Below are 27,804 nucleotides of genomic sequence, written 5' to 3' on the forward strand. Positions count from 1 at the left end.
TGCCCTTTTGGTTTGTTTGTTTTCTTTTGCCTCTTTTATGGGTCAAAAGTTGCAAGCCTTTCCAGATGACCACTAATGCCCAAGGTCACCCAACATTATGTCTTCTGTAATAAAGTTCCACATGTCTAATGTCTGGAAAGAGATGTGAGGGAGAAGTAAAAGCATAAGTTATTAACATTACTAGTCCTAGGCAGAGAACCAGAAGCCAGGACACAGTCTGGTTTAAATGTTCAAATCAAAGTCCATTCCATGGGCTCTAAAGATCATGCATCTGTTGAGCCCCTCCTTACTGTTCTTTGGCCTTTAAGGCTGATCTCTAGAACGATGAACCCAAGGTGTGTTTTCAGGCTTTTTGGTAATTGTTGAAGTAACCAGAATAAATAAAATGTCTTCATATGGCTTCTAGATATTTGATCATCATACGAGTTTTAGCTTAAAACAATTCTCTTTGACTGTAAGTGCTATTTCAAGGTGAGGTCTGAAGGCTTATATATGGGCATGTTTTTTTTTTTTTCTTATCAAGAAGAAATTAGCTAGTGAGAAGTAGTTGTCCAAGGAATACTTTGTATAGACTAGAGCCATTATAATGGTTGAGCATACCAGGCATATTCAGTTTTGCTTATACTTTCTTGCTTGTTAAGACATTGAAGGAAACCAAAATTTATCATCTCTTCCTCTTCTTTTTATGTGCCACCAAGGCCAGTTGGTGATTTTGCCCTCAGGGGTCTCTGCATCTTCTAGTCTTTCTTATACCTGCTGTTCCATCTATGTGATGTAAGCCTTCACTTGAAAGCACTGAAGAGGCCATTCCTCTGCACTGACCCTGATCTTTGTAGAATAGACATTTGTTAGAATTCACCAGATGGGGTCTTCATCACCTTCATAAACAAGAGAATAAGTGATGCCCCCAAATTACAGAACATTTCTAGAGAAACCTAGCATTTCCCTTGGATCTAGTTGAACTTGTCGAGAAAAGGAAAAAAAAAAAAAACAGTCTTCCTTTCAATCCACCTGATAACATTAAAATATAGGCCTCCAAGAATGGTTATTGAACACATAGTAGGCCAATTCTTATACTTTTAAATACTGTGTAATATTTACCAGACCTCCAGTGTGTGTGTGTGTGTGTGTGTGTGTGTGTGTGTGTGTTTTGTTGTTGTTCCTTGTTTTGTTTTCATTTTGATACATTGTTTTGACTGATGTAATTATTGACTTCTACCAGGAATTAAGAATTTTCCCAGTTTCACTCCTGCAGTCAGATACCAAAGGGAGAGGAAACCTAGAAATGGCTAGACTTGAAAAGCATGTGTGATTTTACAACAGTCCAGAGAAAACATGGGAAAGCACAGAGCCCATCCTTAACCCAAAGCATAAACTGTAGGTGCTAAACAACCTTATGCTAATGGGCAGCTACAATAACCATAGACAAATCGAAGTCAGCCTCCTTATTATGACATAAAAATGTGCTGACCTTATCACTTGGCAGTGCAGCCTATGCTAGAGTCTCCCCTGGGCCTCCCATTTCCATGATTCCCTTAAGTATCCAGGGAGGTGAAAACAAAAATCAAAACAACAACAACAACAAAATGGGGAAGAAGATTGGGATAAGGGACAGAATGAATGCCTGTGGTACATGAAATTCAAGGGGTACCAGGAAGTTTTATGGTTTATAGCATATGATTGCATTAAACAAGACAGCACTTAAATCACATTGCTTTCCTCCCCTTGGTCTCTTTCTAGCCAAGATACTCATCTTTGTAGGCTGGCCACTGGTTAGAATTCACCAGGTTAGAATTCTCCCTGAACAAGGGGCCAGGTGACTCCTGAGCATTACAGAATGTTTTGAGGAGTGCCACAATCCCCTGGGACTCACTCAACCTCAGAGAACAAAGACGAGAATATTCTTTCTAATCCCTTTTATCGCTTTGGTTAGTCTGCAAATATGGTTAATGAAACTCTAAGATTAGTTACACCAGTCTGCTACTTTTCACTATTATGAAATAAGAAAGCTCAAAAAAAAAAAACCAAATACTTAAGTAAACTTTGATTAGAAACACATTTTTTGTTATTTAAACTAGTCCTTGTAATTATTATGGAGATTATTATGCAAACTGGTTTAAGCAGTTTGACATCAATGTATTGAATTTTGACTTTTTGCGTGATGTATATAACATGCTCAGATTCTTGCAAATTACTTAAATTTTCAGATTTCTTTTCCATTCTGGAAAAAAAATCAGGATATCATTTGGGACACATTAATATTATTTAACATCACCTTACTAAAAGGAAATTAAACCCAAACTGCATGCATAATAAATCAATATTACCTGGATACATACTATTAAAATGCTGAGTTTGGTAAGTTCCCAGGTAAACTTTATAAAAAACACAAGGCAGTACATAGAGTAATCTATCATAATCTTGCCTTTGGCCTTGAATGAGTGTTTGAAAAGGCAGCTGAGTCATCACTTTATTAGAATCAGTTTGTCCCATCTGCAATAAGGCGGAGACAGAGAAATAGACAAACAGAGACATCTTGGTTCAGTGTTGTTTCTCCCTCCCTTTATTTCCCAGTTCACCTAGATGGGCATGTCCATTCTGTCATCAGAGAGTAGTTAGTTTGGTCTAGTCTGTCCCATGGACAGACCCAAAGAAGTATGTGATTTCCGCACCTTACCCATGACTCAGTCCATTACCATCTCCCAGTTTTTCTCCTTTCATGAACCACAAAAAGCTCCGAGGGAAAACAGAAGCCATGTATCTGTGTTCTGGGTCCTGCTCTCATAGCCTCACAGGATCTAGTGATCAGTCCCATCGCTAACGACAGAGCCCGATACAGAATGGAGGCAGATAGGCTCAGCTCATTAGCCCATTGATCCACTGGGGGAGCCCAAGAATCAAGATTGATCTTCCTCATTCGGGGACCCATCCACCTGCAGAATCAGAAATTCTAGTCACTTGCAGAAATTGACTGACTATTATTAATTCTACTTCCAAGAGGGAAGAACTAGGGCACACTTAGTACCACTTCACAACAAAAACAAAGCCTGACACTGTAAATAGCTCAGTGTCCAACATCTAGGATTCACTTATGTACATTTGGACTCTAAAGGACTTGGGCAGCTCTGTTTCTCTGGTTCTGCCTGCCAAAGCACACACAGCACATCTGGTCATCACACAATCCTGCCATTTCCTTTGCCTGTTATGCCACCAAAACCAGTACCATGTGGGAGACTCTTACGCATTACCAAGTTTGGCTGACAGAATGAGAGACAGCCTTGGCCCCTCTAGACCATAGTCTCTGTGTGCTGAATCTTAGTAAATACTTTACAGAGGATTTACCTCAATAGTACTGGTCTCATATTAGTCACAGCTGCTATAGCTGACAAGCAGACTTGGCCCTCTCACAGATTTGCCTCTAATGCCCATCACTTTCCTATCTGATCCCCAGACAAACAGGCTGGAGGTCTTTCAGGAGATAACTGGTTATGAGAGCATCACACCTGTGACTTGTACCACAGTCTAATGTCACCCAATTGAAACAAGTTACATGACGATCATGGATACTTTTTAGATTTGGCAAGCAGAGTTTCAGACATGTGCTGGGCCTGCATTCAGACCACTGATATTTATAAACTATTCTGCAAATTATTCAACAAATACTTGCTATTTTGTATCCACCTTCGCTATTTGGTCTCACTACATAACCATCATGCCAAGGGTTCAAGGTTGCAACAAGTAGTACCTATAATAGAAAGCAGTCACAGAGAGGCTAGTTCTTCAAGGGCAGAGATGTAAAGCTGTCCCTCCCTATTAGAACAGATGTATATAACTGGGAGGAAAAGTGGACATTTGCAAGGATACTCTGCCACCAAGAGTAGCCTCTGCTGTCTTGGAAGATCCCCTGTCCATAGGGATCAGACCAGTGTGAGGCCGCAGGCATGATGTCAGAGATGGAAAAGCAGGATCAAAGACAGGTAAACTAGATGGGACACACTCCCTCTTAACTATAGAAAAGCAGCAGCTAGGATATTTGTGGAAACCTGTCTTTGTGAGCCTTCAGTCCCGTTCATACCTGAGAGGGGGAATTTGGATTGAGAAAGGGCAGGTAAAGATCCTAAGCAAAATAATAGAGACACAGAATAGAGTCAGGAGGGCAATCCAGTGAATACTGAATGCCCCAAGTTTATTCTTCAACATTCTTAAGTACCCCAACTTAAAGGGGGCCATGGCAGAAGACTTCTATTATCATGTATAAGGAACAAACAGACTTTCTTCTCTTAATCCTCCAAGCATTGGGTAGCCACACCTGTTATCTGGCCTTGAGGATCAAGAGTAAACACACCTGAGCCCAAGTCTGTTGGTATTTAGATAAGACATCTTCTACCAATATCCTTCAGTAGCTGAACCTTAGACCTTAGGTCTTTTGACTTACTAAGGATAGTTTTGAACTCTGACCTTGAGGCAAGGTGAATTAGAGCATCTTCATGAAAGATATTCATCCCAGGTACTCAGAACATGGGAGTTTGACTTCAGAATCCCAGAGTGGAACACTTTTTCTTCTGGCCCTAGAAATGAGTGCTTTTCCCTTCTCCCAGCCTGCCTCTCTGTTGTCTCTAGAGGCTTTCCTGAAGGTGCTTCCCATACTGGCAACACTTAGCAGGAACTGTGAATTATGTAGAAAACACTGGAATTTATAACATGGGTCTCACACAATGAGCAACAATCTAACTCTCAATTCATGCCAGGATCAGCTTCCCACTGTGGAAACTTTCAACCCTGTTGGCTACTCAGTATATGTTTCCCAGTAACTGGATCAGGCCTATCCCAGTGGGTAAGGGTGCAATCTAGGGGAGCTTTCACTGACAACTACCCATCTGTAGAAAAAAGAGGATGTATAGGACATCCTCCAGATCTTTGTCTTCGTCTTCAGAGCATCCTTGGGGATAATACAAACATAGGGATAGGTACCTATATGTTTTTTTTTAATTATCAAAGATTATTTTTTGTTTCTATATTTTTTTGTTTTTTTTTGTTCTTTTTTGTTTTATTTGAGTTACAAACACGATTGAATTACATGACAATCCCAGTTCCCTTCTCTCTCCCCTCCTCCACTATAACCCCCCAACTAAAACCCTACCTATCACATATCCTTTCTTCTGACTCAAACTTTCTGCTCCCTCATGACCTCTGCATCCTTCCTCTTCTTCCCTTCTCATTCTTGTATCTCCCAACCCCCTCTTCCCATGCTCTCAATTTGCTCAGGGGATTGTGACCCTTTCCCCTTCTCCAGGGGACAAAGTTTTGTCTCTTTTAGGGTCCTCCTTGTTTACTAGTTTCTCTGGCAGTGTGGATTTTAGGCTGGTAATACATTACTCTATGTTTAAAATCCACATATGAACGAGTACATATCATTTTTGTCTTTTTGTGATTGGATTATCTTGCTCAGAATGGTATCTTCAAGTTCCATCCATTTTCCTGCAAATTTCAAGATTCCATTGTTTTTTTCTGCTGAGTAGTCTCCATTGTTTAAATGTACCACATTTTCTGTATCCATTCTTCAGTTGAGGGGCATCTAGGCTGCTTCCAGCTTCTGGCTATTATGAATAGTGCTGCTATGAACATCGTTGAACTGATGTCTTTATTGTATGAATGTCCTTTTGGGTATATGCCTAGGAGTGGAATTGCTGGGTCTTGTGGTAGACTGATTCCCATTTTCTTGAGGAGTCGCCATACTGACTTCCAAAGTGGCTGTACAAGCTGGCACTCCCACCAGCAGTGGAGAAGTGTTCCCCTTTCTCCGCATCCTCTCCAGAATAAACTGTCATTGGTGTTTTTTATTTTAGCCATTCTGATAGGAGTAAGATGTTATCTCAGAGTTGTTTTGATTTGCATTTCCCTGATGGCTAAGGATGTTGAACACTTTCTTATATGTCTTTCAGCCATTTTAGATTCCTCTATTGAGAATTGTCTATTTAGTTCTGTACCCCACTTTTTAATTGGATTGTTTGGTGTTTTGGAGACTAGCTTCTTGAGTTCTTTGTATATTTTGGAGATCAGCCCTCTGTCAGATGTGGGGTTGGTGAATATTTTTTCCCAGTCTGTGGGCTGCCGTTTTGTCTTGCTGGCTGTGTCTGGTACCTGTATCTTCACCTTCTTTATTAGCAGTCATGAAAGAAGGTGGAGCCTGTACAGAGTATTTGATCTTTCTTTAGTACATGAGTTTAATACATTGGGACCGTGAGGAATTCCTATTCATATAAGATCTAATATTCAGGAAAACTCTGGGGTAGATATTCCCTTTCATCCTCTTTTTCTCAAATTTATAATCTATAAACCAAATGAATCCATACTTAGAGAGTGTATTATTTACTACATAGAAGTATGGGCTGCCTTTTTTCCCCCTCGGTGTGTTTATGTAGTAGCAACTGGGAAATGCAAACAAAAGTGTGTGGGGAGGGTGGCTAGGACATGCTGGGGTAGAGACAAAGCAGACCTTGAGACACCTGGTCCCTTCTCTTTCTTCCTCCCCTTGAACTTATCTCTTTTCCACTGGCTGCTCTGACTAGGTCTGGAACATGTTGAAAAATGTCAAGGGTGCACACCCCTTAAAGTTTATTATTATTTCAGCTGTAGACTTTTTACACATAGCCTTTATTTTATTGGGATGAGACCCTACAATATCTACTTTGTTTTAGTCATAGTTTGTATATGCTTTGCCCATACATGTTGAGGTTATTCTTTTTTTTTCCTCTCTCTTACTTTTGGCTAACTTGCTGTGTCATGTTGATTGACTGGTCTGCATCTTTGGAATACATTTGAAATGAACATGATATTTGATGCTTTTAATATTTTGTTGACTTTGGTTTACATTCCACTAAGGATTTTATTACTTAACTTAGGAGAAATTGTCTTATTAACTTTCATTTTGTAAAGTATCTCCCTTGTTTTTGGTCATCTTGATAGTAGTTACATATATTTTGAAATTATTTCTATATTTAGAAAGGTTTTAAGAAGAATTTGTTGTCGGTCCTTGTTTTTTGTTTGTTTTGTATTGTTTTTATGGAATTCATCTTTTCAAATAGGGTGACTGTTGGCAACATTTTTCTTCTTAGTTATTACTTACCTTGTTTTGTATCAGTCTGTCCATACTTCCTATTCCTTCTTCATTCAGTATTGTTTAAGTTTTATTTCTCTATGAGTTTATCCACTTATTCTGTCACTCCATTTGTTAAGGTTGTTCATATAATAATTACTTAATATTTATTTTATTTCCAAGGCATCCACTGTAATCTCTCTCCTTGTATTCATAATTGTATCTTTGCTTAAAGACTTGTTCATTTTCCATTATATAAAATTAATTTCTATTTGATTTTTAAAGTGTTCTTTTGCTGCCTTTTCTTTCTGTTCTAAACTTTACTATTGCATTCCTTCTGCCAATTTTGGACTTTCTTTTCTCTCTTCTTAATAGACCTAAATATCTCATTTACAGTAATGGATAGCACATCTGGAGAGAAGGTCAATAACGGAACATTGTAGGCCAAATGGTTTTAGTTGGCATTGACAAAGCTCCCTACTCAACAGAAGAATGCATTTCTTCTCAAGCACACTTACAATGTCCTCCAGAATAAATCACATCTAAGTCGCAGAACAAGCTTTGGTGCTTTTAACAGACAAAAATCATTCAGTGTATCTTTTCTGACAACAGTGTAATAAAGCTAGAATTAAATAAAATTACACAAAATGGAAGAATTTACAAGAATGTAGAAACTAAAAAAAAAAAATTAAGCAGTCATGAAGAATAGATTAGGATAAGTAGAAAATCAAAAGTAATTTAAAAAGTATCTCAAGGCAAACGAAAATTCCCGAAATGTGTGGATTTCACTAAAAGGTTTTATAAAAAGAAAATATAGAGGTGAATGCCTGCATTAGAAATGAGTGAAATCTCAAAAAAAAAAAAAAACCAAACAAATAAGCAAATAAACAAAAGCAAAACCTGGTGTTTTAAATGCAGTTTTACTGCTTAAATAGTACATTGAAAGTCTTATTTACTAGTTGTAACCTTGAATAGATTACTTAACTTGTGTGTCTGAGGCAGAACTAAGAAATGTGACTGCATGATAAGATTGTTGGAAAATTTCACTGAGAAAATAAAGTACTTAGCTTGCTATTTAACATTATGGAAACCCTAAATATACATTTGTCCCTTCTTTTCTTCTTGAAAAATAAACCTGTTCTGTTTTCTTCACTCTGCCTGAGGTCACACCAGTGTACCAATGAGGTCTCTTTCTTTGAGAAATGTTTATTTATTTGTATTTTATGTGCATGCTTGTTTTTGCCTGTGTAGATACATGTACACCATGTGTAAGCAATGACTGAAGTGGTGAGAAACCTTGAACCCTCTGGAGTGGTAGTTACTGACAGTTGTTAGCCACTGTGTGGATGCCGGAACTGGATTGGGTCTCCTGAAAAAGAAGCAAGTGCTCATAATTGTTGAGCTGTATCGCCAGGCCCCTGGGCTCTTTTTAACTGGAAATAAGTGGCCATTTATGTCTCCTGCAGCACCGTACATTTGAAGACCATTGGTTCCTTCCCCAGCAGCATGTCTTTCTAGCATGGTTGATGCATTCCTGGCATGCTTGCATTTGTCACATACTTAGACATTAGGCACTGGTGCACTCACCGGCCTTCTGCAGCTGCAGCTGGCAGTGCTTTCTGTTTTCATTGTGGAAGTCTACTATAAATTAACTATTTGAGTGTCAGTTTCATTGACTGATTGTACTGGTCTCTTCCCATAAAGCTCCATCATGTGACTCTGATGTAGAATTTTTTAGTTGATGATTTCCTCATAGATGGCTTTTGTTTAAGTTTGTTGTTGTTTGTTTTCGCCTGAGTCAAAGTGATACTTACTTGGCCCGACTTCAAGCAATTCATCAAGTCTCCTTTTCTGCATCAATGTGTATTTCTTAGCTGTATCTTAAAATCCGTTCTTGTTATAATCATGGTGTCCAGGGAAGCACGTTAATGTCTGAATTTCACTCCTTACAGGTAGGAGCATTGGATGCACATTTCTTTATTGTGAGGTGGAGTTACTATCACTGCAGTAATGAATGCTACAGCTTTTGTTCTTAGGCCTTTTGTTCTTTCTCTGCTATCCTCTATCATTTCTGTTTTGTCATAGGCATTTATCAGTTTAGTGTGCCAGAAGGATTTTTGTTAAGCTAGACTAAGTTGGCCTTGTTTTACATTGTTCCTCAGGAAAAACACAACAAAACAGTTAAGTGGACTTCAAGGTTAAGGTTTTGATTAGTCACTGTTTTCTATTGCTCTGAAGAGGCAAAATGACCAAGGCTACTCTTATAAAGGAATGCATTTAATTAAGGGCTTAGAGTTTCAGAGGTTTAGTCCATTATCATTATGGCAGGGAACATGGTGGCAAGCAGACAGGCATGGTTCTGGAGAAGGAGCTGAGAGCTACATCCTTATCCACCTATAGAAGGGAGAGCCAGAGAGACCTGCGACATAGTTTAGGCCTTTGAAACCTCAAAACCCAATCCCAGTGACAGACACACCACCCCCAACACGGCCACACCTACTGTCAATAATGTCATGCCTAATCTTACCCAAACAGTCTACCAGTTTGACTAAGCTTTCAAATTATTGAGCCTATGGGGACCTTTTTTTTTTTTTTTCAAAGCACCTCAAGTTCCATAATTCAGTTGCACCTGAGTTGCATAGGTCTAATTTTTAAATATAGAATGATTTTCTAGCAGTTTTCATTTAATATAATAATTATTTATTAAAACATTTGTGTCATAAGGTGCAATCTTAGAACTCATTTTGATAAGGGCATCAGTGTATAAACAAACCTTTTTTAGATTTCCACAGTAGTTTTTAACTTTCGGTGTTCAGGTTGAGGAAGCAGGAACACACAGAGCAGCACTTTGTTCAATTTAATTTCAAAGCATACTGTGCATTCCAGTATCTCTTTCTGAGATAATTAATAGCAGTCTGACTTTATAATCTACCTTTTGGCTTCAAAGGCACTCACACTGAGAGGCTATTATCTGTTCTGACCACAACTAAGGACCATGTAATGGCTATTACTGCTATCTTCAGTTTATAGATGAACAAACTGAGGTCAGGCAAGTTAAAAGACTCATTCAAAATACTTAATTAACTGGTAATGAAAAGACTGGGTCTCAAATCGAAGTATGTGATGACAAAGTCTTCTTTTTACTCTATCATATTTCCGTTTTAGTTTTTAAAATTAGTTGTGCATTTCCCCCCTAAATGCAGAAGAAACAAATGGACTTACATTTATGAGCTAAGATATATTCAGTGGGAAACAAACACCTTATTAATATTTCACTCAATTTCATAATGAGAATATTTGCAGTTTGCTTTGGTACGTGTTGCAGAGATCCATATTTATAGATAGCTGAAAAGGAAAGAGCAAAAGTTGTGGCACAATGTAGAATCACTTTGTTTTCTTTATTGGCTGCTAAGGTACTGTATCTTGGAAACTATACAATTCCATGTCCAGCCTTACAATGTCCTTTCTTACTGACCATAAATGATATAGTTATGGTTGTAGATACGTTAAAAGTATCTTTCTCCTGCTTCACTAATTTTTGGGAAATGGTACTTGCACTTATCTAGAAGCTTCATAAATGAAAATAAATGGAAAATTACTTCTAGATAGCTCATGGTTATGTCTTTATCTCTAGTTCACTAAGTTAATCACTTCTGTAAGAGGCTTTTACCATGTAAGGCAGTATTGATCACTAGTTCCTAGGACTTAACATGAATATCTTTTTGGAAGACTTGTTTTTTTCTGTCTATTCTATCTACTTAGTATTTATATTCCAGTATGGATGTTTAGATTTATTAAAATGTATACTCATTTCTCCATGTAGCTACGTATCCCTCTCATAGTTCTGTAATCTAAGGTTAGTCCTTATTCCATCACCTCAGACAAGAATAGAAATAAAGTGCATCTTAGGTTGAGGCTCAGAGGGGCTTCCTCTAGCTTTCTAGAGGCTTCATCTCATTCTTTGGGGGTATACTGAGAATCAGCTCTTGATCTCTTCAGGTTGCCCTCTCTTGTGATGATGTAAAGCTGGGATCTTACAGTCATCATCCTATATCAGAAGGGTTAAACAGCCATGTAAAGGAAGACAAAGCCCAAGGAATGAAATAAATTTTAACAAGAACTAGGTTAAGACAACCCTGAGGCCTACAAAATTTATAGATTTCCACTCATAGGTGTCAGCACATTTTGTCAGCATTTAGGGTGACCTAAGTTATTTTTCTTCCTTGAAAATTCAAGCACAACAGGGCTTAAATGGATAAGCCTTTCAAAATGTGGACTTCAGTCAATAGGTAATGGAAATTTACTGATTGCTTTGGGTTTCAAATATCTCACTTTGAGTATATCAGCATTATTGGTTAGAAATAGAGTAGTAGTTTACTTTACCTACTCAGACAGCATATGGGAAGATTTTTCTGGAATAAAAATAACTGTCCCAAAAGGAAAAGCATGTGTGTTCTACTATAAATGATTCATTAAAAAGAAGGTATTACCACACCCTGAGACTTATATCCATCATCCCCCTTTTAAAAAAGTAAGACTTCCTAGTTGTCCTTTAATTGTTGATCTAAAATATGAGCATACAATTAAGAATTTCAAATTTCCTAAGTTGGAACCTAATAGGAAACTTGACCTTGTCAACAGCACGAAGACACCAGAGAGAAATCAGGAAAAATAACAGCAATTTAAACTGTACAGACACGTATGCACTTTAATGCTCTCAGAAAGATAAAAACATGCTTTGCAATAAAAAAAAAGAATAAGGCACTTTAAAGTTTTTTCAGGAAATGAAAAAGACCTTTTAAAAGGTAAGAACATGGTGATAAAATGTACAAATTAAAAACTTAGAAGGTCAGGTAGGAAAGACTCCCAAGAAATACAGGAAAGGGAAAGGAAAATATATGGAAACAGAAGCAAAAATGAGAGTCCACCTGTAGAGCAGTGTTTGAATGGTAGGATTTCCAGAGAGAGGGAGCTAAGAAAACTGAGGTGGGGGGATAATTATATATAATATATCATGATGTCCCTAAAAATTAAACCCTACAATTCAAAACTGAAAACTTACTGAGCATCCAGTACTCATGAAAATGGGTTTTATATTAAAGCAATCGTTGTGAAATTCTAGAACACTAGGACAAAGAAAAATCAAATTCCTGTATACTTCTAGATAGAAGAGGAAAAAATTAAAACAAAATCCCACCAGAGTATTCAAGCAGAATGTCAGGAATATGAGCAAATCAAAATTTTCAGTTTCTATAGTAGTAGTATTTAGAACCGTGGAAGTGTCCACAATGTGGATTTTTACTGTTTGTTTTCCATCTTATTTTGATTCTGACATGTTAGGGATGATTTGAATAGATTTTCAGACATATTTTATCTCATTGTCTTAAAAGATACTCCCAGACCTCTAACAGTGGGAATAAGAGTGTCACTGATTCTTTTGTCTACTCTTGAGGGTCTTTTCCTCCTACTGGGTGGCTTCACCTAGCATTGATATGAGGGTTTGTGCCTCATTTTATCTGATCTTGTTATGCTATATTTGATGGATATTCCTGGTAGGCCTGCTCATTTTTAAAAGAAAACAAAGAAGGGATGGATCTGGGGGAGAGAGGAAGTTGGGGTGTAAGGGTGGGCGCCATAGAGGGAGGGGAAACTACTGTCAGGATTTACTGAAAACAAACAATAAACCTCCTAGACAAATGGAACCAAATGAAAGGCATTAGATGCAAGTAACTGAAAGAAACGTGGGGAGAGGATATTGCTGGCAGGAGACTTTAGGGTGGCACTGTCACTAAGCTGAGAGAGCCACCATTGATTTAGTAGAAATTAAGAAAAGTATATTTGTGGGATATATAATATATATGAATACCTTGAGAATAACTAGGGATGAGTTTTTTATTAAATGCATAAAAATTAGCCCTGTGAATAATACAAAACATACATTAAATAGGAAAATATAATACTCTATGTGGTGTAGCTGTATATATGTGGTGGAGGTGTATGCCTTCAATCCTAGCACTTGGGAGGTAGAGGCAAACAGATCTCTGTGAGTTCGAGGCCAGCCTGGTCTACAGAGTGAGTGCCAGAACAGGCTCCAAAGCTACACAGAGAAACCCTGTTTAGAAAAAAAAAAGAATTATTAATGGATACAATGATACCAATATCAATCTTTTGAATAATATATCATATGGTGGTATAGATGTCCATGATAGGTCTAAACAGAGATACTCTCCTTCTCCTTTTATTATTTCTAAATTGCAAAAGCCCATACCCTTGCATTTAGATTTTGCAAAGGCCTGCTATTCTTTCACACAGCATGTGGATGCTGGTTCCTGTTTTAATGTCCATTAAACCTTGCTACTCAGAATGTAGTTCAAGGATCAGCCATGTGTGCATCACCTGAAAGCTTGTTAAAACACAGACTCTTGAGCTTCTATCTCAGAACAAGGAAATTTAAATCTGTATTTTAACAAGGTCCCCAGGTATTTCATACAGACATTAAATCGTAGAAACACCTCATTAACAGATTTTGGTTCCAACTTCTAATTTGTTAGACCTACATTTACTGAGTTCTTGCTAACTGCTTTGAAATGATCAGTACATGTAGTTTTAGAAGCAGTCTGGAAAGGTGATTATCCCTGCCTTACAGATGGGAACACTGAGGTGTAAAGAGGTGACATAACCTACCCAAGAGAGCAAGCATATAAACCCTGATCTAATTTTAGTTTATGAGTTATAAGTACTTCCCTTGAACAAGACAGTTACTACCTTCCCAAATCTCTTCTAGCCTCAGCCCATAGAGGTCCAACCCCTTCTTCAGCAGTTCACTGATTTCTTTCACTGTAAGTTTTACTATGAGTCATGAAAGTGAGTTTTTTAAATAAAAGAATATATATCCTTTTATCCAAAGGAGACTTTTAAAAAATTAGTCTTTCATATTGTTTTTCACGTAAAAGAACTATTTGAACAAAGTGCACAATATGAGATGCCTCCAATGATCTTGTCATAATTTTAATAAAAGTAAACTGTAACATTTAATCACTGATACATGTCAACTAATATGTGAATATAGGCATATACAACAGATAGGTTCTTAGTTTTGCTCTTATATGTATATATGGACTGATGTTGAAACAGAGAAAGGACCAGATCATCAGCTTTGAGGTAATGTCTTCTATAAGTGATAGAGAAGCTGTACCATGAAATCTCAAAACTATGATCACCTAAGCAAAATCTCCACTACACCACCAGCAGTTTGCATGCCAGAGTCAATGTGAAGTCTCATATGGCCCCAAGCTTAGAGGAAGAGCAAATGGTAATTAGTGGCTGCTGAGAGAGGGATACTCAGTCTTCTCCTGGCATGAGTCCCTAATAGTGTATCTAATCTCAAGGGGTCAGCTCCACATAAGTATGCAATACCTATGTGTATGAGCAAAACGTAACGGATGCAGTAGACTGTACAGAGAGAGAGAGAGAGAGAGGGGGGGGAGAGAGAGGGAGGAGAGAGGGAGGGAAGAAGGGAGGAAGAGAAGAAGGGAAGGAGGGAGGGCGGGAGGGAGGGAGAGGGAGGTAACTATAATTAAAGAAAATGGGGATAGAATTTGAGAGTGGGTTGGGGCACACTGGAGAAATTGTAGGGGGAAAGCAAGGGTGGGAATGATGTAAATATAGTTCTCATATGAAATTCTCAAAAAAGTAAAATTAAACATGTTTGCTCTTGAAAACAAATTTGAAACTTTTAAATTCACCTTCCATAGCCAAACTACGAAAAACAAACTTAGAAAACCTCAGTGTAGAATTCCTCACAATGTATGTACTAATTGATGTAGAATCAACACTGTTCTTGATTTGCCCTTTGTCCAGCGGTACACATGTCCCCACCACACGTACTGGATCTCATGGTATGTGACATTTCCAAAGGCTTCACAGATGATTGTAGGGATTAAGGATGATCAGTGCAGTCATCACAATGCTAAGAGGCAGGGATTTAAACATCAGTACACATGTATGTGTGCAAACACATATCCTGTTTAGTAACCAATAGAACAAGCTGTCATTTGCATTTGCATTTAGTGTGAACGACTTAACGTCTCTTGTGTTAGAATGAACAATGGTGTCTTTATGGTGTTTGCTCTCTCTGAAGTTGTTGTTCAAGAGACACCCATCATTCACTGACTTTTTTTTTTTTTTTAAGTCTATTACAGTCACAGCCTGACTCAGCAACTGGGACATACATTTTAGAAAGGTTGTATAGTAGTTTTGTGTAAAAATAGGTTAGTGCATTCTCTAGATGCACTTCAAATCTATGAACCTGAGGTTTCATTTTCCATGAATTAATTAAATACCAGGGGAATTAATGCTGAGGAAAAACTGTACATTTATAGGTGCAAGTGTCAATTAAAGCTGGCAGCACAGTAGCTCAATAACAGAGGTTATTACAAGGCTCTTTTAAAAACCTGCAATCTGCTAAGTATGTGCAAGTAACCTGGTGCTGAGCACTGTTAAATGGAAATGCCAAAATAAATTGACTTGCCATGCATTGCCTTTTTAGAATGCCATATTGGCTGGCAAATGTTCTGTTTTTCCACCCCAAGATAAATAGAAAACAGGATATAATTGGCTGCATGGATACTGTTCAGTTGCTGTCCTCAGCATTCCTATTGTTTTCTCCATTTTCTAATGAGTGACTTAGAAATCAGTTATAAAGCATAATAACATTATTAGAGATTAAATACCAAGAGAATCTACTGATAGTGATTCCTACCATCCTGCTTGCTTTTGGGACATTAGACAAAAATTTCTCTATCAGATAAGCATTTCGGGTAAGGATTGTGTAGAACTCAGGAAATTAGTAAGGATTTGTATTAGGAAATGAGAAAGCTTTGCACTCACTAGAAAGTCACATAAGATCTCTCGGGCTGCATTTATCATTTGACAATAAATCAGAAGAGGATAAAATGATATTTGTGAAAGTACTTTGTAAATTTGTAAATCTTTATGCAAACACTGTTGTTTTATTATTAAATGTAGCTGTCTTTCTGGAGTGAGAGACAATATGTAAATGTTAAATTAATCTCTAAAACAATTGTAAAGATGTGTTCCAAAGAAATTCCCACTATGCATGACTGCTTGGGATGAATAATTCAGTACTCAGAGGTATAAATATGTTCTATACTTTATAACAATAAAGATTTGGGAATGGAGAATAGACACATTTATTTTTTTCTTCCTTTTATTCTGAGCTTGTTGTAGGATTATGTAAAGGAGTTACATAGATTTAGACAGTGAAAGAAAATTATGTGGAAGATTGCATATTTATGTCACTGGTCCTTTGTTAATCTATCTTTTTTTCCCCGATAGAGAGAAATTGCTAGTGTCATCTTGAGGGTGAGCTAACAGAGTATTCCTTTCAACTTACTCTTTTTCATACGAAAACTTGGGGTCTCAGCAAATACAGCTTAGCTGAGTAGGGTTAGGGAAAATGGAGAAAGAAGAAATTAGATAGGAAGTTGAACTAAGAGTGAGTCTTAACTCAAATCAGATATTTATTCATGACTCCCCCAAGCTGTGTGCCACCATTGTACCTATATATCTAGCAGGCAGGTCACCATTATTGATAAAAGGGTTTGTGGCTGATTTGATGTTTAATTTTCATTTCTCTTTTTGTTTACCTTTGATTTCTCCTTTGGTAGCATACAGAGTAATTTCCAGTTCCAAGAACTTTATTTCATAGAGGTGCAGGCTGTAAGTAGGCACCAGATTGACTGTTCTGTCTTCAATTAGTTGTTTAGGTGTTGTCTTGAACAATGTTGTCATTTCCATATTCTGTGTTTGGATATTCAGTTTCTTTAATATCACTATGAAAGAGACTATTCTTGTCTTTGTCAGAAATTCACTGAACAAGACATCATGGAACTTTTTTTTTTCTTGAGATTTCTACTAAAGAGAGAACTGCAGATGTTTCAAGAAAAAAAGTAAATTGTTGTATATAATGGAAAATATGTATGGCAAATTTCCCTACCAGAGCCTTATAATTTAGGCACATTCAGAATGCAGAAAGAAAGAGAAACCATGCAAACAAACAAAATAAAGCAACCAGTAATATTTTATCTCCCTAAAACTGTCTTACAGAAGTCAAAGAAAGATGACATTTTCAGACAGGGTAAAGTCAGGGGAGTTTATCATATAAAATATGTCTTTCTAAGAAATACCAAAGGTGAATTCTTTGACTTAAACAGAAGGACATTAAACAACAAAACGAAGGTACAAATCTCAGAGGGTTAGATAACCATTTGAACAAATTAAGAATGCTCTATTACTGTGATGGTGGTTTGCAAATTACATGCAATCATAATATAAAGGTTAAAAGACAAACATGTAACTTAAATCAAATCACACTACCACAAAAACTTAATAAATCAAAGGAGAACATAGTAAGAGAGGAAGACATATACAAGAAACTCCAAAATTGTCAACAACAAAATATCAGTAGTAAATTCTTATGCATTAATAATTACTTTAAATGTAAATGGTTTGCTGGTGTTTCCATTTTGTCATATTTGATGATGTTTCAAATTGGAAAGGGGGCATGGCAAAAATACATGATAGCTTAAATCATACTTCTAGCATATGGAAGACATTACCTTAGCATCAGATAGTGAAATTCACTTTTTTCAACTTTCTTTTTAGAGTGTTAAATGTGTCATTTAGGTGATTCTTTAATTTTACATTTTAAAAATTACCAGGGAGCTGTAGAATTTGGATATCGGCTTTAATTATAATGGTCATATTTATTTGATACTTAGGAATCAAATTGGTGTAATATTATAGAAATTCAGTTTCTCAATATTTAGATTTTAATCTTATGTCTCTACATGTACCAAATATAACAAATAAGGAGATGGTAAATAAAAAAAAAATGTGTGGCAACTTTACGAAGAATTGTGGCCATGTATATAGCCAAAACCAAATTGGAGGTTAGATATTCATCCCTTGTTATATGCTGTTTCCTTGAATTATATAAACAAAAAATATGGGCACCTTACTCAGGTTCTAAAGCTAACCTTATAGTCAGACATTTATCTCTTTTATGCTATTCCTTTGAAAACCATAAAACAATTGATTCTTTACTGATTCTTTAGTATGTACTTGAAAGATCAAGTTCAAACTTGGGTCTAAATCTAACATGATATTCTGGAAAGACAATGGAATTAGAAAGGCCTGTGAGGGAAATGCTTATTAGCTGCTGTTTTGATGTCAATACTATTTCTGCTTTGGGAGGTACTTCTTTCTTTTAGGAGCAGTTTGAAGCCAAAATATGAAATGCTCAAATTATTCACCCATTCCTTCAGAAATAGTGCTGATAAATTATATGCTAATAGAACACAATTCTCAAGACAGTTTCATATTTAAGATGTGTGAGCAAAGGAGTTGGGGCAAGTCAGTTAGAAGAGGCATCATTTCCTGAACTTTAAATAATCTTAGAGTAATGACAGTAGTATCCATCTTATAAATTGGGAACTTATCATATTGAGAACATATATTTCATGTGTCTCTTTATAGAGGTATGCATGCTTTTATAAATATGGTACATGTGTGCATGCGTGCATGTGGAGGTGGATGTATGTCCAAATCTGTCATTTTCCACTTCATTGTTTGATTTAGCATCTGCCACTGAACTTGGGGCTGAGCTGGTAACCTGCAAGCCCAGTGATCATCCTGTCTCTTCCCTCCATAATAGTGCTATGGTTATGTAGGTCCATGGACATACCTGCCTTTTAGGTCATAACAGGATCTGAACTCATGTCCTCATAATTGTACTGCAAGTAATCTTACCTACTCTTCACATAGTTTGTATTTATATTAGGTTCTGATATGCTAGCAAAAACTAAAAAAATGAAGAAAATAAATGTGTACCTGTTGATATATTTTAGTAAACCCTCAGTTTACTAGAAGATCATGACCTGGCGAATAGAGAAGTCCCAGCTTAATCTGGTAGAACTATTGGTGATACAGACTTACTCTGTATCTGGACTGTTTGTTAATTTAATTCACATAAGTACAGATAGGATGACAGTATTCTACCCAAACAGGTTTCATTCCAACTCTCCAGGACTATTCTTTATGTAATTGGTACAAGTGTGACAACTTCAAACCTAAGTAGGGAAAACAAAAAAGGCCAAAGAACTGAGTTGATGACAATTGATTCCTAGGAATGATGACTCAAACTAGAGCATTGCATTTTTACCTTGCAAAACCTGAGTGATTATGCATATGGTTTGGGGTGTATGTTGTACAATCAGATTTAGCAAAATGTGTTGGAGTGGACAGAGTGCCCAGGTGAAATCTGTGTATTTGGAAGGGTAAGCTGGAATCCTTCAATTCAACTTAGCCTGTTAGTGATGATTTAAGAAAATGTTTCTTTATCCAAGATTGTGCTTCAAACTGTGTTTAAGAGGCTCTAGCTGCACCAATCCTCTCCTTAGTTTCAAATCAATTACAAAGAAGTGGCTAAAGTAAACAAGAACTGCCATATTTGCTCCTCTAGGAATTTAGAATTAGAATACAAATCTGAGTCTGCCCTTGGTGAATACAATGTTTTTTTTTTTTTGTTTTTGGTTTGTGTTAACCAATCAAAAGTTGGCAAATTATTGAGTTGTGGGAAAATCAGGGTTGTGTCTTTTAGAAAAATATTGATGTGAATACAATAGTAGAGACACAAATTCCTGTGGTTCCCAACAGAAACAAAGGATCTGCTGAAAAAATGTAACCAGCCATTGGCGAGCTTCATTCCCTACCTGTCTCTATGTATGCTCAAGGGTCTTATGGAATTCAAAGAAACATCTAATGGCAAACACCACTAGTTATGAAGGGGATTGCATTCAGTATTTTGTCAATAATTAATAATGGTAGCAGGCAAACACAGTACATACCATGGTTCTCAGAAAGAGATGTGGAGAGGATAAAAGTAAAGAATTCTTGGGACAGGAAGAGAGTACACAAGGTGGTGGTTCTGTCATGTCCTGCATAAATAAGCTCTTAGTGTGTTGTAAACTATCACATAACAGGTTGTGTAGTGTCATACATTTATACAAAAATAGACATGACTGAAGCCCACCTGGAATCTTGTGTCCTTTCGGCATGGTGTTTTGGGGAACTTCAATCAGCCTTTGAGATTTCATTTTAATTTTTCTTTATTACATAAATAAATCCTGATGTAAAGATGTAAATGATTATTTGTTGAAGATTTTTCCCCCAGAATTATGGTTTGGGAGTTTAGACATTCAGAATTTTTTGATATAAGGCATCTGGACCATTTCAGATTTTAGCATTTGGAATTATGGTGTTTGGGATTATAATATATTGGCTAAACTCACTTATGAGTTATTATTTTTTTGTTCAGAAGGTTTTATCTGTGTTTTGTTGTAATTATTTAGCATATGAAATTTGACTATGTCATCTTAGTGTGACTATGTCATCATAGTGACATATGACACTACACAACCTGTTATGTGATAGTTTACAACACACTAAGAGCTTATTTATGCAGGACATGACAGAACCACCACCTTGTGTACTCTCTTCCTGTCCCAAGAATTCTTTACTTTTATCCTCTCCACATCTCTTTCTGAGAACCATCTGAGAACAAAATGTTTTTATAACTTTTATGATATATCAAAATACAAGAAGATAGCAGAAGGTATTTTTATTCTGAATGGAGATGATAATATTATGTTATTCAGCAGAAGATAACTTTAGTTGGAAAGGTGAAGAGTATGTGAGACTTGACACAACCCAGACACAGAGCTGAACTCTGTTGTCCATTCTTCAGTTTCTGGGGACAGTGTGCTTTGAATGTGGATGGAATAGTATCCTTTGATTCTTTGGGTGATCACCATGCTTTACCATATGTTTCTTATTCAAGGTGACTCATTAAAGTTTCCTGAGCTTTCCACCTCCTAATTTAGATAATGCTATGTTCATTTGTTTCCAGCTAGATTTTTGATATAAAACTATGTTTGATGAGCTTTCTGTGTAACAAATGGTAAAAGATACTGCATTCTTTTTGGGGGGGACATCATTCCTTAGAGGGAAAAGAGTTCTTTTCTATTGCAGTTGAATATTAATTACAACTTTATTATGTAAAGTGAGGAAATAAGACCAGTTATTTACTTATTAATAATGGTTTACATAAGAAAAACTAGATATTTTAAATAGAGTTGCTCATAATATAGAGATTGAGAACCAGGGTCTCCCATGGAAGGAATGGATTTCCAAAGGCAGATAGCTTAGGGATCATTTTGCAGTGAATAAGAAAATCTTACTCCAGTAATTAGATCCACTTCTCCATCTTTGCTGAGAACAAGATAAGAACAATATTATTCCATTCTAGAGTTAAACCAAGAGTTCTTTTTGACAGAACAACTTGGAGCATTTGAGATTATAAGAGCAGATTATTAAATATTTTCCTAAGACCTTGAAAATGGAATCAGTTTTCCATTTCTTCAGAGGGTATGCTTTCTTCAATTAAGTGAAACAAAATGCCATGAACTATCATGATTCCTTCATCTGGCCTGCCCAGCCTTTATTATTGTTCTGAAAAAAATATTTAATGAATATCGGACAAAAGGAATAGTTCAAAACAAGGCATGTGTATAAAATGCATTTGGGACATGCTGTTTACTTATGTGCATTATTATGTCTGTGTAATTTTTGCTTTGGGTTTTAAGAAAAGGAACTGTAATTCCCCGTTATTAGTGCCATTCATCTGCCTTTTCATAGCACATAAAATCACTCTTAAGATCCTGAAATGTTAGTTTCTGTATTCCTGTATCTGCTGCTCTTTAAAACCAAAATTATCTAGATATGCCCATGATCAATGCTTTGGCTGCAGGATAACAGAAGCAATGCTTGGGGAAATATGTAGTATGGCAAATGTGATTAGTATGTACACATATATTTACGTAAGAGTGAATGTAGTAGTGGTCCTCTGTCACATGAGATAGAAAGGCTTGTTTATGTTTATATTCTAGTCCATCACTAACCTTGTTGACTCATCCTGTAAAGTATATCTTTATAGCAACCTGTGTCAGCGGCAAGAGGTCCACCTCAGGACAAGGGAGCAAAAGAGAAAGGAAAAGTAAGGGTACCACAATTCTGTCCAAGGGCATACCCCAATAACCTAAAACCTCCCAGTAAAAGGTCCCTCATGGATCATGGAGTGTAGTAGATGTCTTAACACATGGGCCTCTAGGAAATATTTAACATCCAAACTATAGCATCCTACCCCTGGCTCTAGGATGATCATGTCCATCTTGTAATGCAGAATTCATTAACTATATATTCCCAAATTCCCAAGTCTTAACCTTCAAGGGCATTTATAAGTCCAAGATCTGTGAGATTCAAAGCAAGCTATTTAGCTACAAGCTTCTGTACAAAAACCAATGAAGTTACATACTTATATGACACAGAGTAAACATTTGTATTTCAAATGAAGGAAAGAGAAAGTAGGAAGTATAATCACACTAAAGCAAGCCCAAAGTCTAAGAGGACGAACATGAATTTCCACAGCTCCACTTTGAGTGTCTGGGGGGTAACTATAACAGGATGTGAGCTCTCAAACTCTTCTTAGCTATGTACTTATGGCCTTTCTGTTTGCAACCCACTCAGCCATTGTCTGGACTTGCTTTATCCAGCGTCCAGACACTTATGCTTATGTGTGGGTCACAGGTTGATGCTGGACCATGCAGAGAGGAATATAACTTAGGACAAGATATGTAGAGCAGCTAGCTGAGGGATCTGACATCTGGAGGCTGTCAACAGCTGTCCCCATAGCCTGGGTGACAGAGATTCCATGCATGGGTATCTAGGTGGTACATCAATGTCTTCCAGAGAAGACAAATTATATCATCTTTGTTTATCTTCTTACTGAAGAGATTTATTAACTGCCCATGTTATGCCTGGCAGTAAACTAAATTCAGGTAGAAAAATGTGTAAAGGAACTATATCACATGTTGTAATGGTGCAGAGAATGAATGAACAGAGACATATTATGGCAGACATATTGTTGGAATCTACCTCTGCTTTTTTATGCGTATCATAGAGATCTTGACAGTAATAATTAATAGAGTGGCATGAGTACAGATACCCAAATAGCAATGAATGAAATAGTTCTGCTTCAGACATTAACCAGTTATGGTTCTTTGTGAAAAGTGGACAGTTAAGTTCCTTTCCTAAAAACTATCAATGACTCCTGTATAAAAGTATCTTTAGTGCACATTTTTGTAGTCTTCACTTCCATGCATATAGTTGATTACCAACCCTGCATATTCAGAGAAAACATATGACCTCCATGTAATAAGTCATGATAGTAGACTTTATAGGCTGTCACAAGGGCTGTGAGAGGTGGCTAAGCAACCTCCCCCATCTTTGACTACATCATCCACACCTTTTCCATCAAGTAAAAACTGATCTTCTGCGTGATTGGTGCTATAGATGGCTTAGATATCAGTTGTCCAGTTCAAATATAACACATGGATTGTCAAATCACTCAGTATAACTTGCTTATTCCAAACAAAAGTTAATTATTGGGAATTAAAATTAATTAGGTTTCCTGTATTTTTTATCTCCTGAGTCAGGCAGCTCTATTTGTGTAATTCAATAAGAATTTTCAGATTTCTTTTCAGACTCTGCTACACAAATTGAAAAAAAAAAGAATTTACTAATAGCATGTAAATTGATAACAGTGGAAATGTAAGGTCTGCCAAATGTGTGACTTATGTTGATGGATGCAACTGAATGTGAATTAAAGTGAGCTACATCAATGCATGCTGAGCAAGTCTGGCTGGGATATGTTGCCCACTCTCAGATGTGGAATCTCATTACTGTCCACCACATCTTCCCAGGTGAGAACAGACATGAAAAGATAGTTTTAATGAGTATAGAGGTGTACTTGGCAGATGGTTCAGCAATTTTTGATGCCAAACTACAAAAAGTTGCAGTTAACACTTGACTAAATCCCCAAATCTTCCTCCAGGCCACCTGTTAGTGACTGTGGAAGCCTGTCTCTGGAGTCAGGGTGGTAAATGCTGTGGAATAAAGAACTAGGACTATTTTTTTCTCAGTTACCTATGACTAGACTTATCTGTAGGCTGGCTGTGATCCAGAGAAGATTGGTAAGAGTTTGATTGCACAAATATTAATGTCTGTTAACCCTACAGGAGATAAACAATGCATCTACCTCATGCTAGAGAAGAGAGGGGAAGGCATCCAGTCCATAAATGTAAGAGCATTTGTTTAGGCATCAGAGTGAAAATTTCCAACTAAGCTATTATTTCATGGCACTGGCATTAGTAGAATGCAAACATGGTCGGCTTTTTAGCATTTATCGGTAGTTTTTTTTTTTTTTCTCCCACCTGCCAGTTCTCAAATAAACACTCAAAGACTTAATTATAATTTTTTGGCCAATGGCTCAGGCATATTACTAACTAGCTGTCACATTTAAATGATCTCATTTCTATTCTGTGTATCACCATATGACCATGGCTTACCTGTAATGCTTGGACGTTTTTCTCCTTTGTTGGCTCCATGGTATCTTCCTGTCTCTGCCTTCTTTCTCTCTGTATCTCTGTTTGGATTTCACACCTGCCATGCCATAGGCCAAAACAGTTCTTTCTTCAGCAACCAGTGAAAGCAACATATATTTACAGTATACAGAAGGACACCCCACAGCATTTGTCCTTAGATATTTCTTCCAAGGGGAAATGCATGTCATGGCTATATATCTTTAATTCTTAGTAATCAAAGATTAGCACATAAACAGATCATAAATTAGAGTAGGGAATGCCTGTTATGATAAATCTTTCTGCCAAAAGCCGCTGAGCACCGCCATCACATGTATGCTTTACACCAGCTGCCCGCCTGAGTTAGGCCCAAATGAATACATAGAAACTTGTATTAGGTTCAAAGCTGCTTGGCCAATGACTAGGATTCCTCATCTGCTAGCTCAGTCTTAACTATCATAAATCTAAATATGTTATAAGACTTTATCTTATCGGACACCTTATTGGCGTCCCTCCTTGCTGGTGGATCACATCCTGCCGCTGGAGGAGGAAGGGAAAAAGGGGACCCTTCCTGTTTCTCCTTCACTTAAATATGAGTCTCCTTGTTATGCCACTTCCTGCCTGGATCAGCACTTCTCTACTACATTTCCCAGAAGCCTCTTTGACTCATAGCCCTGCCTAACTTGCCGTTTCATTGACCAAACAGTATTTTATTTAACAATCAATAAGATAAACATACACAGAAGTACTTCCCCCATCAAATGCCTACAAATAAGTTACTTTTGTTTCAAATGTCCACCAGTGATCTCTGTCTTTGTTCACATCTTAGGGCTGTGCATGTTTCCCTTTTCTTTTGTAAGTATCTATGCTATGTCTCCAAATTGATGGATTGGAATATATTTTCTTGATTAGATTTCTGTCTGTAAGAAGAGACGGTGGAAAAACACAGGAAATCAGAACTGCTTCCACCGAAACTGATCATATGATTGAGTATTCAAAATATTGAATTAAAGCTTAGTTGTACTATAATTTTCTTTTAAAATTGATGAAGGCCATGTAAATAAACACCACATACATCATTCCATTGTTTACAGATGCATCTCAGTTATTGGAAAACTAATTTGTTTAAGTGAACACATGTATTCAGTAGTTTTGTATTTATTTAACAATATATTCTAGCATCAGGTTGTCAGGTAGTCTGGGTTTGAATTTTACCTGTGCCAATGCTTTGTGGTAAGACCTTGATAAGTGCTAATTTAACTGTTATTATATGTCAGCTCATTGTGGCTTTAATTTTAATTTTTCTGATGGTGAATGAAATGGTGAATGCTGATGATATTGGGTATTTTTGTATGCTGTTTTGTAATTGGAATGCCTTTCTTTGAGAAATGTCTGTTTTAGGTCTTTCCATATTTTAAATTATTTGATTTTATCCCATTAACATGTAGTCCCTAGATTATGGCTATTAGTTCCCATTTCAAGTGTTACATACAAATGTTTTCTCACTCAGTGAAAGTAAAGAGCTGTATCTTTATTGTACTGTAGAGCTTTCTAGTTTTTTGTTTATTTGTTTTTTAAATTCAATCTGCCTGTTTTGTTTTCTTTTTCCATGTTTTAAGGTCAGTTCAAGAAATATGCACAAACTAAGACCATGGAATTATTCTCCTGTTTACGTCTTTTATAGTTTCAGCTCTTAATTTATAATTATCCAATCATTTTATTAATTCTTACATTGGTTTTTCATTCTTCTCCATGATATCTGTTTTCCTTAACATTATTTGATAAAGAATATTTTTATACCATTGTATTAGGTAGCTTTGATTGTCAAATTGACACAACCTATAATCTCTTGGAAAGAGATTCTCAGTGAAGGATTGTCCTCATCTGAGTTGTCCTTGTAGGAATATTTGTGGAGATTGTTAATGATGTAGGAAGACCACGCCCACTGTGGTTGGCACCACTTGCATAGCAAGAGAACTCTGTAAGAGCAGTGAAATTCACTGAGCACAAGAAAACATATATCCTAGTTTGCTTTCTGCTACTGTGATAAACACTATGACCAAAAGTAATTCAGGGGACAAAGTATTTGTTTCTTATTACAGCTTATAGCCTATCACAAAGGGAAGTAAGGCCAGAAACCTAAGGCAGGAACTTGGAGTAACAGAACCATGGAGGAACTCACTTAGCTTATTTTTTATGCAATGCAGGACCACTTTCTCATGGTTATACAGTTCATGCTCTCCCATCAATCATTAATAAAGAAAATGACCTATAGATTTACCTAGAGGCCAACCTGAAAGAGTCATTTTCTCATTTGCGGTTCCCTCTTTACAGACGACCCTAGATTGTGTCCAGATGACAAAACTCTGACCAGTATATCAAACAGTGCCCAGAGCCATACTCAATCTCAGGAGCAGTTGGCCAACACAAAACAGATTTCTTTGTGTGTGTGTGTGTGTGTGTGTGTGTGTGTGTGTGTGTGTGTGTGTGTGTGTGTTGCCTTTGTTTTTAAGGGGAAGAACATGAAGTTGGGTAGGTAGAAAAGGAAGAGGATCTAGAAGAATTGGGGGGAAGAGAAAGAATATGATTAAAATGTATTGTTTGAAACTGAAAAAGAAAAAAACAAAACAGCACAGCTTGTTCTGCATTTGTTCTGTCTCCTCTTGACTATGGATGTAGTGTGACTAGCTGCTGCCAAGTCTCACCCTGTCTTAATTTCTCCAGATGGTGGACTGTGACCTGGAATTTTAAGCCAACTAAACCCTTTCCTTCTGTTTGTTGAGGGTTTCTATTGCTACAATGAAACACCATGTCCAAAAGTAAGTTAGGGGAGGAAAGGGCTTATTTTGCTTATACTTCTGCATCAAAGTTCAACATGGAAGGAAGTTGGGACAGACACTCAAGCTGGGCAGGAACCTAAGGCAAGAGCTTATGCAGAGGGGTTCTGCTTGCAGACTTACTCCTCGTGGTTTACTCAACCTGTTTCTTAGCGCACCCAGGGGTAGCATCATTCTCAATGGGCTGATCCCTCTCACATTAATCGCTAATTAAGAAAATGCTCTACCAGCTTACCTACAGTCCCATCTTATGGTCTCAGGTGAAGATCCTCTCAGATGACTCCAACTATGTCAAGCTGACATAAAACTAGCT

General features: G+C 37.0%; 1 protein-coding gene across 2 annotated transcripts in view; it reads left to right on the plus strand.

The window, feature by feature from the left end:
• Mei4 (meiotic double-stranded break formation protein 4) overlaps window positions 1-27,804 on the plus strand; it is a 123,571-nt gene that overhangs the window by 20,925 nt on the left and 74,842 nt on the right. The window lies entirely within an intron of this gene.

Source organism: Cricetulus griseus, chromosome 4, assembly GCF_003668045.3.
Source record: "Cricetulus griseus strain 17A/GY chromosome 4, alternate assembly CriGri-PICRH-1.0, whole genome shotgun sequence".
Taxonomy (NCBI): domain Eukaryota; kingdom Metazoa; phylum Chordata; class Mammalia; order Rodentia; family Cricetidae; genus Cricetulus; species Cricetulus griseus.